The 14,445-nt window shown below is 44.8% G+C and overlaps 1 protein-coding gene across 6 annotated transcripts in view; it reads right to left on the bottom strand.

The window, feature by feature from the left end:
- Nucleotides 1-13,834, bottom strand: part of CMKLR2 (chemerin chemokine-like receptor 2) — a 79,308-nt gene extending 65,474 nt beyond the window's left edge. For 4 of the 6 annotated variants that reach the window (XM_055573260.1, XM_055573252.1, XM_055573248.1 and 1 more), the window contains exon 1: nucleotides 13,748-13,833. The gene's annotated coding sequence lies outside the window, so the exon portion shown is untranslated. Of the gene's footprint in view, nucleotides 1-13,388; nucleotides 13,499-13,747 lie in introns of those variants that run through there. The other 2 variants (XM_055573261.1, XM_055573242.1) reach the window with 2 other exon arrangements.
- Between the last annotated feature and the right edge of the window lie 611 nt (nucleotides 13,835-14,445).

Below are 14,445 nucleotides of genomic sequence, written 5' to 3' on the forward strand. Positions count from 1 at the left end.
GAAAACCCTAAAGACTCCACCATAAAATTACTAGAACTAATCAATGACTATAGTAAAGTTGCAGGATATAAAATCAACACACAGAAATCCCTTGCATTCCTATACACTAATAATGAGAAAACAGAAAGAGAAATTAAGGAAACAATTCCATTCACCATTGCAACGGAAAGAATAAAATACTTAGGAATATATCTACCTAAAGAAACTAAAGACCTATATATAGAAAACTATAAAACACTGGTGAAAGAAATCAAAGAGGACAGTAACAGATGGAGAAATATACCATGTTCATGGATTGGAAGAATCAATATAGTGAAAATGAGTATACTACCCAAAGCAATCTATAGATTCAGTGCAATCCCTATCAAGCTACCAACAGCATTCTTCACAGAGCTAGAACAAATAATTTCACAATTTGTATGGAAATACAAAAAACCTCAAATAGCCAAAGCGATCTTGAGAAAGAAGAATGGAACCTGAGGAATCAACCTACCTGACTTCAGGCTCTACTACAAAGCCACAGTTATCAAGACAGTATGGTACTGGCACAAAGACAGGAATATAGATCAATGGAACAAAATAGAAAGCCCAGAGATAAATCCACGCACATATGGACACCTTATCTTTGACAAAGGAGGCAAGAATATACAATGGATTAAAGACAATCTCTTTAACAAGTGGTGCTGGGAACTCTGGTCAACCACTTGTAAAAGAATGAAACTAGAACACTTTCTAACACCATACACAAAAATAAACTCAAAATGGATTAAAGATCTAAACGTAAGACCAGAAACTATAAAACTCCTAGAGGAGAACATAGGCAAAACACTCTCTGACATACGTCACAGCAGGATCCTCTATGACCCACCTCCCAGAATATTGGAAATAAAAGCAAAAATAAACAAATGGGACCTAATTAACCTTAAAAGCTTCTGCACATCAAAGGAAACTATTAGCAAGGTGAAAAGACAGCCTTCAGAATGGGAGAAGATAATAGCAAATGAAGCAACTGACAAACAACTAATCTCGAGAATATACAAGCAACTCCTACAGCTCAACTCCAGAAAAATAAATGACCCAATCAAAAAATGGGCCAAAGAACTAAATAGACATTTCTCCAAAGAAGACATACAGATGGCTAACAAACACATGAAAAGATGCTCAACATCACTCATGATCAGAGAAATGCAAATCAAAATCACTATGAGGTACCATTTCACACCAGTCAGAATGGCTGCGATCCAAAAGTCTACAAGTAATAAATGCTGGAGAGGGTGTGGAGAAAAGGGAACCCTCTTACACTGTTGGTGGGAATGCAAACTAGTACAGCCACTATGGAGAACAGTGTGGAGATTCCTTAAAAAACTGGAAATAGAACCACCTTATGATCCAGCAATCCCACTGCTGGGCATACACACTGAGGAAACCAGAAGGGAAAGAGACACGCGTACCCCAGTGTTCATCGCAGCACTGTTTATAATAGCCAGGACATGGAAGCAACCTAGATGTCCATCAGCAGATGAATGGATAAGAAAGCAGTGGTACATATACACAATGGAGTATTACTCAGCCATTAAAAAGAATACATTTGAATCAGTTCTAATGAGGTGGATGAAACTGGAGCCTATTATACAGAGTGAAGTAAGCCAGAAAGAAAAACACCAATACAGTATACTAACACATATATATGGAATTTAGAAAGATGGTAACAATAACCCTGTGTATGAGACAGCAAAAGAGACTCTGATGTATAGAACAGTCTTATGGACTCTGTGAGAGAGGGAGAGGGTGGGAAGATTTGGGAGAATGGCATTGAAACATGTAAAATATCATGTATGAAACGAGTTGCCAGTCCGGGTTCGAAGCACGATACTGGATGCTTGGGGCTGGTGCACTGGGACGACCCAGAGGGATGGAATGGGGAGGGAGGAGGGAGGAGGGTTCAGGATGGGGAACACATGTATACCTGTGGTGGATTCATTTTGATATTTGGCAAAACTAATACAGTTATGTAAAGTTTAAAAATAAAATAAAATTTAAAAAAAAGATCTTAAAAAAAAAAATAAAAGTACTTGTAATGTTTAAAGTTAAAAAAAAAAAAAAAGAAAATTACTGACTATGTCATGAGGCATTTTTTGTGAAGCCATAGTGTCCAAAATGCTGTGCAAAACACATAAAAGATAAGACTACTGCTTCCCCAGCATTTTGTCTTACTTATCCAAACAGTGGCCTAATGTAAGTGGAAGGAAACATTTTCTATAACAGTCATTCACAGTTAGGGCCATACAGAGGTAGTGTAAGAATTGGTAACTGCATTCTGATGTCATAAATTGTTTTATAACTTTAAAAAACAAACTAACAATTCTGTGGTATATATAGGAATCACACCTAAATCAAAGAGATTATGTTACCTCCATACAATGGAGTCTTCTGTAGGTGAGAAAGGAATAAAGAATTTCTCTATAACACTTCCTAACACCATACACAAAGATAAACTCAAAATGGATTAAAGACCTAAATGTAAGATGAGAAACTATAAAACTCTTATAGGAAAATATAGTCAGAGTACTCAATGACATAAATTAAAGCAAGATCCTCTATGACCTACATCCTAGAGTAATGGAAATAAAAACAAAAGTAAACAAGTGGGACCTGATTAAACTTAAAAGCTTTTGCAGAGCAAAGGAAACTATAGGCAAGGTGAAAAGACAACCCTCAGAATGGGAGAAAATAGTAGCAAATGAAACAACTGACAAAGGATTAATTTCCAAATATACAAGCAGCTCATACAACTCAATACTAGAAAAACAAACAACCCAATCAAAAAGTGGGGAAAAGACCTAAACAGACATTTCTCTAAAGAAAACATACAGATAGCTAACAAACACATGAAAAGATGCTCAAAGTCGCTCATTATTAGAGAAATGAAAATCAAAACTACAATGAGCTATCACCTCACACCAGTTAGAATGGCCATCATCAAAAAGTTTACACAAAATAAATGCTGAAGAGGGTGTGGAGAAATGGAATGCTCTTGCACCATGGGTGGGAACGTAAATTGATACAGCCACTATGGAAGATGGTATGGAGGTTCCTTAAAAACTAGTAATAAAACCACCATATGACCCAGCAATCCCATTCCTGGGCATATACCCTGAGGAAACCAAAATTGAAAAAGACACATGTATCCCATTGTTCATTGCAGCACTATTTACAATAGCTAGAACATGGAAGCAACCTAGATATCCATCAACAGATGAATGGATAAAGAAGTTGTGGTACATATACATAATGGAATATTCAGTTCAGTTTAGTTTAGTTGCTCAGTCCTGTCTGACTCTTTGCGACACCATGGACTGCAGCACAATAGGCCTCCCTGTCCATCACCAACTCCTGGAGTTTACTCAAACTAATGTCCATCATGTTGGTGATGCCATCCAACCATCTCATCCTCTGTCATCCCCTTCTCCTCCTGTCCTCAATCCTTCCCAGAATCAGGGTGTTTTCACATGAGTCAGTTCTTTGCATCAGGTAGCCAAAGTATTGGAGTTTCAGCTTCAACATCAGTCGTTCCAATGAACACTCAGGACTGACTTCCTTTAGGATGGACTGGTTGGATCTCCTTTCAGTCCAAGGGACTCTCAAGAGTCTTCTCCAACACCACAATTCAAAAGCATCAATTCTTCATTGCTCAGCTTCCTTTATAGTCCAACTCTCACATCCATACATGACCACTGGAAAAACCATAACCTTAACTAGACGGACGTTTGTTGACAAAGTAATGTCTCTGCTTTTTAATATGTTGTCTAGGTTGGTCATTACCTTATTACCAAATTCAGACTTAAATTGAAGAAAGTAGGGAAAACCACTAGACCATTCAGGTATGACCTAAATCAAATCCCTTATGATTATACAGTGGAAGTGAGAAATAGATTTAAGGGCCTAGATTTGATAGATAGAGTGCCTGATGAACTATGGACTGAGGTTCGTGACATTGTACAGGAGACAGGGATCAAGACCATCCCCATGGAAAAGAAATGCAAAAAAGCAAAATGGCTGTCTGGGGAGGCCTTACAAATAGCTGTGAAAAGAAGAGAAGTGAAAAGCAAAGGAGAAAAGGAAAGATATAAACATCTGAATGCAGAGTTCCAAAGAATAGCAGAAGAGATAAGAAAGCCTTCCTCAGCAACCAATGCAAAGAAATAGAGGAAAACAACAGAATGGGAAAGACTAGAGACCTCTTCAAGAAAATTAGAGATACCAAGGGAGCATTTCATGCAAAGATGGGCTCGATAAAGGACAGAAATGATATGGACCTAACAGAAGCAGAAGATATTAAGAAGAGGTGGCAAGAATACACAGAAGAACTGTACAAAAAAGATCTTCACGACCCAGATAATCACAATGGTGTGATCACTCATCTAGAGCCAGACATCCTGGAATGTGAAGTCAAGCGGGCCTTAGAAAGCGTCACTACGAACAAAGCTAGTGGAGGTGATAGAATCCCAGTTGAGCTATTTCAAATCCTGAAAGATGATGCTGTGAAAGTGCTGCACTCAATATGCCAGCAATTTTTGGAAAACTCAGTAGTGGCCACAGGACTGCTCAAAGTACCGCACAATTGCACTCATCTCACATGCTAATAAAGTAATGCTCAAAATTCTCCAAGCCAGGCTTCAGCAGTACGTGGACCATGAACTTCCTGATGTTCAAGCTGGTTTTAGAAAAGGCAGAGGAACCAGAGATCAAATTGCCAACATCCGCTGGATCATGGAAAAAGCAAGAGAGTTCCAGAAAAGCATCTATTTCTACTTTATTGACTATGCCAAAGCCTTTGACTGTGTGGAAAATTCTGAAAGAGATGGGAATACCAGACCACCTGACCTGCCTCTTGAGAAATCTGTATGCAAGTCAGGAAGCAACAGTTAGAACTGGACATGGAACAACAGACTGGTTCCAAATAGGAAAAGGAGTATGTCAAGGCTATATATTGTCACCCTGCTTATTTAACTTATATGCAGAGTACATCATGAGAAACGCTGGACTGAAAGAAACACAAGCTGGAATCAAGATTGCCGGGAGAAATATCAATAACCTTAGATATGCAGATGACACCACCCTTATGGCAGAAGAAGGCTGAGCGCCAAAGAATTGATGCTTTTGAAGTGTGGTGTTGGAGAAGACTCTTGAGAGTCCCTTGGACTGCAAGGACACCAACCAGTCCATTCTGAAGGAGATCAGCCCTGGGAGTTCTTTGGAAGGAATGATGCTAAAGCTGAAACTCCAGTACTTTGGCCACCTCATGCGAAGAGTTGACTCATTGGAAAAGACTCTGATGCTGGGAGGGATTGGGGGCAGGAGGAGAAGGGGATAGCAGAGGATGAGATGGCTGGATGGCATCACTGACTCGATGGACATGAGTCTGAGTGAACTCCGGGAGTTGGTGACGGACAGGGAGGCCTGGTATGCTGTGATTCATGGGGTTGCAAAGAGTCGGACACGACTAAGTGACTGAACTGTACTGAACTAGGTTGGTCATAACTTTCCTTCCAAGGAGTAAGCATCTTTTAATTTCAAGGCTGCAGTCACCATCTGCAGTGATTTTGGAGCCCCCCCAAAATAAAATCTGCCACTGTTTCCACTGTCTCCACATCTATTTGCCATGAAGTTATAGGACCAGATACCATGATCTTAGTTTTCTGAATGTTGAGCTGTAAGCCAACTTTTTCACTCTCCTCTTTCACTTTCATCAAGAAGCTCTTTAGTTCCTCTTCACTTTCTGCCATAAGGGTGGTGTCATCTGCACATCTGAGGTTATTGATATTTCTTTTGGCGATCTTGATTCCAGCTTGTACTTCATCCAGCTCAGCATTTCTCATAATGTACTCTGCATATAAGTTAAATAAGCAGGGTGACACCATCCAGCCTTGACATACTCCTTTCCTGATTTGGAACCAGTCTGTTGTTCCATGTCCAGTTCTAACTGTTGCTTCCTGACCTGCATACAGATTTCTCAAGAGGCAGGTCAGGTGGTCTGGCATTCCCATCTCTTTCAGAATTTTCCACAGTTTATTGTGACCCAGTCAAAATCTTTGGCATAGTCAATAAAGCAGAAATAAAGGAAACTCTCTTGGTTTGATGATCCAGAGGATGTTGGCAATTTGATCTCTGGTTCTTCTGCCCTTTCTAAAACCAGCTTGAACATCTGGAAGTTCACGGTTCATGTATTGCTGAAGTCTGGCTTGGAGAATTTTGAGCATTACTCTACTAGTGTGCATCATAGAAGGAAATGGCAACCCACTCCAGTGTTCTTGCCTGGAGAATACCAGGGACGGCAGAGCCTGGTGGGCTGCCATCTATGGGGTCACACAGAGTCAGGCACGACTGAGGTGACTTAGTAGCAGCAGCAGCTACTAGCATGTGAGATAAGTACATTGTGCGGTAGTTTGAACATTCTTTGGCATTGCCTTTCTTTGGGATTGGAATGAAAACTGACCTTTTCCAGTCCTGTGGCCACTGCTGTGTTTTCCAAATTTGCTGGCATATTGAGTGCAGCACTTTCACAGCATCATCTTTCAGGATTTGGAATAGCTCAACTGGAATTCTATCACCTCCACTAGCTTTGTTTGTAGTGATGCTTTCTAAGGCCCACTTGACTTCGCATTCCAGGATGCCTGGCTCTAGGTCAGTGATCACACCATCGTGATTATTTGGATCATGAAGATCTTTTTTGTACAGTTCTTCTGTGTATTCTTGCCACCTCTTAATATCTTCTGCTTCTGTTAGGTCCATACCATTTCTGTCCTTTATCGAGCCCATCTTTGCATGAAATGTTCCCTTCAGATCAGATCAGATCAGATCAGTCACTCAGTCGTGTCCGACTCTTTGCGACCCCATGAATTGCAGCACGCCAGGCCTCCCTGTCTATCACCAACTCCCGGAGTTCACTCAGACTCACGTCCATTGAGTCAGTGATGACATCCAGCCATCTCATCCTCTGTCGTCCCCTTCTCCTCCTGCCCCCAATCCCTCCCAGCATCAGAGTCTTTTCCAATGAGTCAACTCTTCGCATGAGGTGGCCAAAGTACTGGAGTTGCAGCTTTAGCATCATTCCTTCCAAAGAAATCCCAGGGCTGATCTTCAGAATGGACTGGTTGGATCTGCTTCAAAAGCTCTCAAGCAGTTACTAATTAGAGAAATGAGGGAAAGCAGAAATAAAGGAAAAGCAGTTAAATAGGAAAAGTAATGATAGGTTAAACAATGTTCATTGATAATGCAGTGCTGGTCCCTCTTAAATAAATTTACATAACAACTGGATGCATATCTTTCAGTTGTTCAATTGGAGATGGCGACTACTGCTGACTAGAGTGTGTAGAGCCCAGACTGGCTGGAATCTGAAGGTTGATGATTAAAATTCCACCAACCAAATCAGAAGAAAGTCCCCAAGCTGCAACCCTTCCCCAAATGTTGCCCCCAAAGCTATTCAGGATCTTGGGTCTTTTAAGAAAGAGCTACTCTTCTCCCTGTTTGACTTTGCAATCAATGCTATATTTTCCTTCACCATAGTCTGGTGCCAGTTAAGTTGGCTTTGCTGTGCCGCATGAGAGAATCTAAGTTTAGTTCTACAAAAATTGTGGTGATTACTGAGGGAGAGCAAACCTGAGTGAGTATCTAACCCTTGGATCATGGACTCCTTCCTAGTTGTGTCACTTGGATCCTCTCCAGCCAAGCCTGGACACGTTGGCCTCACAGACCGTCCATTAGCACTTGCCGCGAACCCGCATCTGCCTATGTGCTTTCCAGTCCCACATTCCCTGATGAAGGAAACAAAAGATCCTGCTGTGAAAGACACTTCTGGTAAGAGGTGGGGCGACATCAATGTATTTTTTGCTACTGGGGTTCCTTGATTGGAATTTTCCTCTTTGGGGGGTTGGTTGTGAGAAGAAAGACATTTAAAAAAATATATTTTTTATTCATTTATTTTTTGGCTGTTCTGGGTCTTCACTGCTGCATGGGCTTCTTTTCTCTAGTTGCAGCAAGTGGGGGATGCTCTTTGTTGTGATGGGTGGGTGTCTCATTGCAGTGGATTCTCTTGTTGTGGAGTCCAGGTTCTAAGTGTGTGGGCTTCAGTAGTTCTGGAGCTCAGACTCATTAGTTGTGGGTCATGGGCTTAGTTGTTCTGAATCATCCTGGATAAGGGATTGAACCCACATCCCCTGCATTGGCAGGCGGTTCCTATCCAGTTTACCATCAGGGAAGTCCGGTAATCTGATTTTGAGCAGAGGGCTGCTATTACAGGAAGGGGGCATGGGTGCATGCTCAGTTGTGTTCAACTCTTTGTTACTCCATGAACTGTAGGCTGCCAGGCTCCTCTGTCCATGGGGTTTTTCAAGCAAAAATACTGGAGTGAGTTGCCATTTCCTCCTCCAAGAGATCTTCCAGACCCAGGGATCCAACCCATGTCTCCTGCACTGTATCAACTAAAAAGATGCACAGCATGAGAGTTGTAACTTAAGTTTTGTTTGGGGCAAAGATGAGGACTGCAGCCCAAGAGATAGGACCTCAGAGAGCTCTGAGAGACTGCTCCAAAGAGGCAGTGAGGATCAGTACATAAGATTTTGGTGAAGAGGGAGTTCAATGCAATTAAGTACTTCCTTTACAAAAGGTTTTCTACTAGTCATGAGGAGCTAATGTTACCCTGAAAGGATTTAATGCTTTTCTAGATATGAGGAGATCCAAGGACTGAGATCATGAAATCAGTCCCTGGAAATATGTAACTATCTAAAGACCTGTCCCACTAGTTTCCCTGGAGCACAGAGTGCCTTACTCTCCACCCTGAATTTCCCTTAGTGGGTGTGGCAGCTGCAGCAGCCCAGGGTTCAACCTCCACAGATTTTGCAGATGGTAAATGTCCTTTTTGTCATTTTCCAGTTGCTGGCAAATGCTTTTGGCAAGTGCTCATTTGTAGTTGACAATAGGCAGGTAGATTCTTTACTACTGAACCACCTGGGAAGCCCCTCAGGAAGGGGGGATCCTTTCTGAAACAGGTAGGAAGGGGGCAGGGCACGAACTTTATTTATTTTTTGTTTTGGCTGCACTGGGTCTATGTTGCTGTGCATGGGCTTTCTCTAGCTGTTGCACTTGGACTCAGTAGTTGCAGCAGAGGACAACCATCCCAGATCAAAAAGTGGGTGCTGGCCCAATTTCTGTAAATTCCTGCCCCTTTCTTAAAATAGTTTGAATAATCCTCCCACTAATTAGTCTATGAAATTACCAACCAGTAAAAACTAACCATGCCATATTTCGGGGCTGCTCTCACTTTCTGAGATGGCCTACACACCGTGGAGTGTGTTTCTCTCCAAATAGTTCTACTTCTTACCTATCACTTTGCCTCTCACTGAATTCTTTCTGCAAGGAGACATCAAGAACCTGAGCTTCATTAAGTCCTGAGACCAGGTGTGTGATCTCAGTTAAAAGACTGTGGGTTCAAGTCGATATCTAAGTAGCATGGTTTCATCATTTAAACTGGATTTTTACTTCTGGGTTGAGGAGTTCCTTGGCCATCTGGCACCACTTAAGTGGTAATTGGGAAACTCCCTGCTAGATTGAGGCTCGTTTGCACTTTTGCCTGGAATGGCAGGTAGGAAAGTTTCCATCCTAGCGCTAGAGAACTTGCTACCCTTAGAAGTTACCAGACATGGATCTGCCAGTCTGTCTCTAGCCATGACTAGAATATTGGCCATGACTAGAAACAATTCCATCTTGTTTCTATAGAAACAATTCCATCCATACAAGTCCCCAGCATGTATTTTGCAAAGCTGGGAGATCTTCAGCTATATTCCCATGAAATTTAAAAAAAAAAATTGTATTGATCATAATACAGCTTAGCTTCAGTACTTCTTGGGATCTGGAGAACAACAGCTCTTTATACTTTAATGACTCTTTATAATACTGTCTTTCAACTAGAACTGTCTTGTAAAAGGGAAAGAAAATGGGATGAAATTCCGTACGCATAGGCTTCTTAGGCTATTGTATCAAAGTGAAAGTGTGGTCACTCATTTGTGACTCCAAGGACGGTAGCCCACCAGGCTCCTCTGTCCATGGGATTCTCCAGGCAAGAATGCTGGAGTGGGTTGCCATGCCCTCCTCCAGGGGTCTTCCCAATTCAGGGATTGAACCCAAGTCTTCCGCATTGCAGGCAGATTCTTTGCCATCTGAGCCACCAGAGAAGCCCTATATCAAAGTGAGCCCTTTGGAATTGGTTTGGCTTTCATCTTGGATGTTTGCATATTTCTGTACATGAGTCAGAATCTTATTTTTTCTTGGTTTTTACCCTCATTAGGGGGTCCTGGTTTGGGGGGAAGATTCCACTGGTGAGAAAAAAAGGAACTGAGAAAGTTAGGCATTCTTAGAGACACTCCTGGTACTGAGGAAGACACGCATTAGAGGATCCTGATAACTTGTCAGGCTGTTGAATGTTCTCCTAGGCTCATCTGCAAACTTTTTTCTATAATCCAATTTGGTAATTTCACCGAAACCTCCCGCCTTCCAGATTTGATCACAGAGTCCTAACCACCAGACCAGCAAGCAACTCTCAAGAAGAATTCTTTTGCTTAAATTTTTCTTGAATATGAAGAGGAATTTTATTTCGTGAAGCATCATGGAATAGTCTTCTTTATGGCTGCACCATAAGGGTTACCGCGACACCTCGCGGTGGAACTGCAGCGCCTCGTCCAGCACATTGAATGTTTTGGAATTCAGAGTCTGGTGAAGCTGCGGGCCGTGGTTCCCTAACTGATACAGTTAGTCCCCTTCAAGTTGTGAACTTTGATACAAACGTGCGTCGGTATGTTCAGTCATGTACACTGTTACGGTGTGCACCCTCTACAACTGGTTTTGCTTTTGTGCACTTGTACAGTACAGTAATGTATAGGATATAGTAGTGCAGTATCTTTATCACAAGCCCAGAATATCCAGAAGCAAGATGGTAGAGAGAATTGAATACAGCAATGAATCACCTGGGGTGTCAACATCAGGCATGAATGAAATTATAGCATGGCTCAGATGGGAAAAAAAATCTGCCTGCCTGCCTGCCTGCGGGAGACCCGGGTTTGATCCCCGGGTTGGGAAGATCCCCCGGAGAAGGGAATGGCAATCCACTCCAATATTCTTACCTGGAGAATCCTATGGACAGAGGAGCCTGGCAGACTACAGTCCATGGGGCCCACGAAGAGTCAGACACAACTGAGTAACACTTTGACTAGGGGTACTTCAGCTCTACCATCCCCCAGGATAGGAGTTCGGGGCATTTCTCTTTTTAATGTTTATGTATTGATTTATTTTTGGCAGCATCGGGTCTTAGCCGCGGCACTGAGAAACTTTCACTGCCGCATTCTTTTTTAAAAATATGTATTTCTTGGCTACCTTGGGTCTTAGTTGCTGCACCCGGTGTCTTTAAGTTGCAGCTCACGGGCTCCTCGTTTGGGGCACTGACTCTAGAATGTGCAGGTTCAGTAATTGTGGCTCAGGCTTGGTTGCCCCTCAGCATGTGGAATCTTAATTTTCCAACTGAACCTGTGTCTTCCGTATTGGAAGGTGGCTTCTTAACTATTGCGCCAACAAGCAATCTCCTCTGGGTACTTCCGTATGCAGTTCCCGCATGTGGCTCAGAACTGGTCTACACAGTCTGATGCTTTGACACATTCCATGCCAGAGCTCCCCAACCTTTATGGCACCATGGACCGGTTTCATGGAAGACAATTTGTCCATGAACGACAGAGTGAGCATGACGGTTCAGAGAGTAATGCGAGGGAGGGAGCAGCAGTTGAAGTTTCCCTTGTTTGCCGGGAGCTCACCTCTTGCTGTGAGGCCTGGTTCCTAACTGGCTGCGGACCAGCAAAAGGCCACTTTGAACCATTCCCTACATGGCCGCTGGCCATCCTCTTTAGGAAGGGAGACTTCTTATTGAACGCTCCTTTGGCAGCGTCAGCTTGCTCTTTCTTTGCATCCTTGGGTTCATCAGCCACCAGCTCTGCATTTCTTGCAGAAACCTACAGTGGCAGTACTTTTTGATGGAGTGTGTGTGTGTGTGTGTGCGCGCGCGCGCACCCGTGCGCGCTCAGCTGCTTAGTCGTGTCTGACTCTGCAACCCCATGGACTGCAGCCCACCAGGCTCCTCTGTCCGTGGGATTTCTGTGGTAAAATAAATGCCAAACTTTCTTTCACTGAAGCAGGAGTTCACAGAGGGGCTGGGCAGGGTCCCCCCCAATGCCAAACATGCCTCCACAGCAGCCAAAAACCCACAGATGGGCCCTGTAGGGTGCCCCAAGTAGTAAGTGCCGCATGCTACTCTCCAATAGCCAGGGGGCCAAATAGGGGCTCTGCAGACTCCCCTCAAAGTGCCAGGGTGGTAGGTTCCTCCACAGCGGCCAGAAGCCCGCAGTGGGGCTCAGGGGGCTCCCTCCCTGAGTGATCTCCCTCCCAGCACTGCTTGGTCCTCCACGGCAGTAATTAGTCTGCAGACAGCTCCGCAGGCCCCGCGGAAACCTGACCAGTTACACACTGTCCTCCACAGCAACCAGGAGCCCACAGAGGGACTCGGCAGGATCCCCTTCCACGTGCCTGGTACTCCATGGTCTCCTTCGCCGGCCAGTATATGGAAAAGGGCTCAGCCAGGTCCCACTCCCAAATGCCTGTGCCCCAGGGTTATCCACAGCCACAGGGAACACACAGAGGGGTTCAAAGGGGTTCAGAGGGCTCTGCCCACGACTGCCCAGTGTCCCACCGTTTTACACAGCGGCCAGGAGTGCACAGAGGGGTTCAAGGGTTCTGCCCACACCTGCCCAATGTCGCAGGACTTTTCAGAGTGGCCAGGGGCAGGCAGAGGGGCTCAATGGGCTAACCCTAAACCTGGCCAGTGCTGGAGGTTTTTCCAAAAGCAGCCAGGAGCACACCTGCCAAGTGCTACAGAGTTTTCTACAGAGGCTAGGGGCAAACAGAGTGGTTCAGAGGGCTCCCACTACACCGGCCCAGGGCAGGAGCATTTTCCACAGTGTTCAGGGGCATGTAGGAAAGTTCAAGAGCTCCCCCCAACACCTGCCCAGTGCACCAGCATTTTCCACAGCATTCATGGGTACACATGGGTTCAAGAGCCGCCACCAACCTGACCAATGACACAGGTTTTCTACAGTGGCCAGGAGCGCCCAGAGGGCTTCAAGAGGCACCTCCCCCGACCCCCGGCCCACAGCTGCCCAATGCTGCAGGATTTCCCACAGTGGCCAAGGTAGAGCAGAAGGCTTTAGCAGGTTCCTCCCACCCCTGCCCAGTGCCATAGGGTTCCCCACAGCGGCCAGGGGTGCACACAGGCGTTCCGCGGGCTCCCTCTATACCTTTCCAGTGACACAGTGTTTTCCACAGCGTTCAGGTGTGTGTGGAGGGGTTCAGCAGGTTCCCCTACGTCTACCCACTTCCCCTGGGTTTTCCACAGTGGCCAGGAGCCGGCATGGGGGTTCGGAGGGCTCTAATGGCAATCTCCTAATTGCCGGAGGATATTCCTCACAGCCGCTACAGCGAAGCACAGCTGCAGCCCCCACCCCCGGCCCACAGCTGCCCAATGCTGCAGGATTTCCCACAGTGGCCAAGGTAGAGCAGAAGGCTTCAGCAGGTTCCTCCCACCCTTGCCCAGTGCCATAGGGTTCCCCACAGCGGCCAGGGGCGCACACAGGCGTTCGGCGGGCTCCCTCTATACCTTTCCAGTGACACAGTGTTTTCCACGGCATTCAGGTGTGTGTGGAGGGGTTCAGCGGGCTCCCTTACGTCTACCCAGTTCCCCTGGGTTTTCCACAGTGGCCAGGAGCCGGCACGGGGGTTCAGAGGGCTCTAATTGCAATCTCCTAATTGCCGGAGGATATTCCTCACAGCCGCTACAGCGAAGCACAGCTGCAGCTCCTCGCCGCCGCGCAGCCGCCGCACTGGTCATGGCAAACACTCTCTTCCAACAACACAGAAGGCTTTACACACGGACATCACCAGATCGTCAATACCGAAATCAGATTGATTATATTCTTTGCAACCAAAGATGGAGAAGCTCTACGCAGTCAGCAAAAACAAGACCGGGAGCGGACTGTGTCTCAGATTAGGAACTCCTTATTGCCACATTCAGACTTAAATTGAAGAAAGTAGGGGAAACCACTAGACCATTCAGGTATGACCCAAATCATATGACCCAAATCAAATGACCCTTACGATTATACAGTGGAAGTGAGAAATAAGTTTAAGGGATTAGATCTGATAGAGTGCCTGATGAACTACGGACGGAGTTTCGTGACATTGTACAGGAGACAGGGATCAAGACCATCCCCATGGAAAAGAAATGCAAAAAAGCAAAATGGCTGTCTGAGGAGGCCTTACAAAAAGCTGTGAAAAGAAGAGAAGTGTAAAGCAAAG

The sequence above is a fragment of the Bubalus kerabau genome, chromosome 3 (assembly GCF_029407905.1).
Source record: "Bubalus kerabau isolate K-KA32 ecotype Philippines breed swamp buffalo chromosome 3, PCC_UOA_SB_1v2, whole genome shotgun sequence".
Lineage (NCBI taxonomy): Eukaryota > Metazoa > Chordata > Mammalia > Artiodactyla > Bovidae > Bubalus > Bubalus kerabau.